The sequence below is a fragment of the Zingiber officinale genome, chromosome 6B, assembly GCF_018446385.1.
Source record: "Zingiber officinale cultivar Zhangliang chromosome 6B, Zo_v1.1, whole genome shotgun sequence".
NCBI lineage: Eukaryota > Viridiplantae > Streptophyta > Magnoliopsida > Zingiberales > Zingiberaceae > Zingiber > Zingiber officinale.
In genome coordinates, this window is record NC_055996.1 from 11,908,050 (window position 1) to 11,911,529 (window position 3,480).

A 3,480-nucleotide genomic window follows, 5' to 3' on the forward strand; every position below is an offset into this window, starting at 1 on the left:
AGAAAAAAGAACTACACAAAGTTTACTACTAGCACCATTCGAACACCATGAATCAAGACAATAATCGTGCTAACATTTCACTTGAATCCAAGAAAGCATATAAGTGAAGATTGATGTTCTAAAATTTTTTTTTTTTTATTTCAAAAACAAGCAAAATAAAGCAATAAGAACCAACATGAAAAACTAACAAAAACTAAAAACTGAAAATGAAAACCAAACTAAACAGTACATGACACCCCCCCCCCCCAGACTTAAACTTTTCATCGTCCCGATGAAATCAATATGGTGGAGGAGGTGGAAAATCAGGGAAGAGAAATGCAAAATCTTCAACAAACCATCTAACTTCGTTTCTGAAAAAATTATGATACTCAAGCAATTTATCAATATCATCCTGCACAAATCTCATAAAACCTCTAAGATCTTCATGAAATTCCATTTTAGCCTTATAAGCATTCATCATTTTAGAAATCTTATCACACAATTCTCTCTCACTCTTAAAACAATCTTGTAACTTTTTAAATAGTTCCTCCTCCATAAGCTTCTTATTCTCAAGAAATTCATAAGTTGAATCTAAATCAGTATGAATATTCTTTAAAGCAGAATTAAGTTCTTGAAACATAAAACTATGAATCTCTTGGTTACCCTTAGGAACATTTCTTGGAGTAAAAGATGACAAAGCTCTAGATTGTTGTCTAGCTAACTTCAAACACCAATTCTCTTTATTATGAATTGTAGTAAAATCACGATTGGGCAGTTTTAAAGGGAAACCATTTTTAATGACTAAACTAAATCCATGCTCTTCATGCTTAATCATTTTCATTGCTAAACATGAATTCAAATCCAATGTACAAGAACTCTCCACCACCTCTAATTCACTCAAATCACATCCTAATACTAAGGCCAATTGAGTAAGTAATCCCCCTAAAATAATAGGCGTGGTAGAATTCGATTTCCCTAATTTTGCCAAATGTTTAAGATAGAAATAACCAGAATTAATTTGAACATTTTCAACCATTGCCCACAAACAATACAAATCTACAAGTCTTACTGATCCCTCTTTGTCCTCCCTTCCAAATATAGTGTTTTTCATGAATAAGTAAGCATATTTAAAAATAGGATTGATAATTTGGGAAACTCTAGAATTATGAGGATCAAATAGCGGTTGTTCAGAAATTTATTGTCAAAAATGTGAATTCTCAAATTGGGGCAAAATCACACACAGCTCATTCTTTGGCAATTCATAACAAGTATTAAAATCTCCCAACGTCCATTCATAACTTTCATTAAACAAACGAAATTTAAACTTCCCCCCACCTTGAACATTATCAACCTCTATTGAGCTTAAAAATTCAAAAACAATTCTAGGACAAGTAGGATATTTCATGTTCACTAAACCACTCCATCCTATCCTTTCAAATAACCAAACTAAATCATCCTTAAACCCCAAAGTTTCTAAAGTTTCAACATCAAGAAACCTAGTGCCTAAAAGAGGTCGTTTACATAAAGAAGAATATCTATACCGTTGTTCATCACTAGAGAAAACAATACCAAAGTCATTAGAAATACCTTTACAGCAAACATTCCTCTCCTTTCTTGCAACCACCTTCTCCTTCCCTTTTCTTGTGGCCGAAATCTCCTCAATCACGTTTTCCATGGAAGAAAATCAAATCTCCTTAAGAAGAATGAGAAAGAAAAATTAGAAGAAGTAGTTTAAACCTTTAGAAATGGGAAAATAGGAAAGAGGAATGAGCGGCGGTACATGGCCGTGTGCCGGCCACACCCCGTGCCCTAATTCCCTAGAAAGAAGTGGATCGGGCCGTGTGATATCACACGGCCATATTCATTTCTCATCACACGGCCGTGTCTGTGACACGGCCCCCTTCTCTTTCTTCTCTGGATTCCAGACACGGCCTCCACCTCTTCTTCTCGGGATTATTTACACGGCCGTGTCTGGGACACGGCCTATACCTTTTTCTCCTCGGGAGATCCCACACGGCCGTGTCTGGATGACACGGCCCTAACACTTCCCTTCTCTGCAACCTTTACCTGGCCGTGTATAGCACACGGCCTGGCTCTGTTTTGCACCTAATCTGAAAACAAAATAAAAAACAAGTAAAAACCAACAAAATGAATTTATACTAGCTAAAAGAATTCAATCTGGAGGGCGAGGTTCAGAAAAATACAACCTTTGTACCTCTTCTATTTTCGCACCATGAATATATTTTTTCAACCGTTGACCATTTACCTTAATCATCCCAAAATCTTTGTTCCCAATATCTACAGCTCCAAAAGGATAAACCTTTTTTACCTCATACGGACCCGTCCACCTTGACTTAAGCTTCCCAGGAAAAAGTTTTAATTTCGAATTGAACAACAAAACCAAATCTCCTACATTAAAGTCTTTACGAAGAATGTGCTGATCGTGCCATTTCTTCGTCCTTTCTTTGTAAGACTTAGCATGCTCATATGCATCCATCCTTAATTCATCAAGTTCGTTCAACTGAAGCTTCCTTTTCTCCCCTGCTTCCTTTAAATCCATATTCAAATTTGCAATTGCCCAATAAGCCTTGTGTTCTAGTTCAACTGGAAGATGACAAGGCTTACCATAAACTAATCGAAATGGGGTCATCCCAATAGGAGTTTTATAAGCAGTTCGATATGCCCATAAAGCATCATCTAATTTCAATGTACAATCCTTTCTTGAAGTGGATATAGTCTTTTCCAATATGGACTTAATTTCCCGGTTAGATATCTCAGCTTGCCCATTAGTTTGAGGATGATAAGGTGTTGCTACTTTATGCTTCACTCCATATCTTCTAAGTAAGTTTTCAAACTGTCTCTCTATAAAATGTGATCCTCCATCACTAATGACTGCCTTTGACACCCCAAATCTTGGAAAGATAATACTCCTAAATAATTTGATAACTGTTTTCGCATCGTACGTAGGAGATGCCACAGCTTCTATCCATTTGGACACATAATCCACCGCCACAAGAATATACCTATTCCAATATGAAAGAGGGAAAGGCCCCATGAAATCAATTCCCCAAACATCAAATAACTCAACCTCAAGAATGTAATTTAACATCGTTTCATTTCTTTTAGTTATATTCCCAGTTCTCTGACATTGATCACAAGACTGAACAAACAACTTAGCATCCCTGAATAAGGTTGGCCAATAAAATCCTGCTTGAAGAATTTTCTTAATTGTTTTTGAACTACCCAAATGTCCTCCATAGGACGAAGAATGGCAATGAAACAAGATATCTCTAACTTCTTCTTCAGGTATACATCTTCGATAAATCACATCATTGCACTTCTTATACAGGAGAGGTTCATCCCAAACATAATTCTTAACTTCTGAAAAAAACTTTTTCCTTTGTTGATGAGAAAAATCCGGAGATAACACTCCACTAGCAAGGAAATTCACAAAATCTGCGTACCAAGGAGTTTTCACACTTGATAAAGCTAATAAGTGTT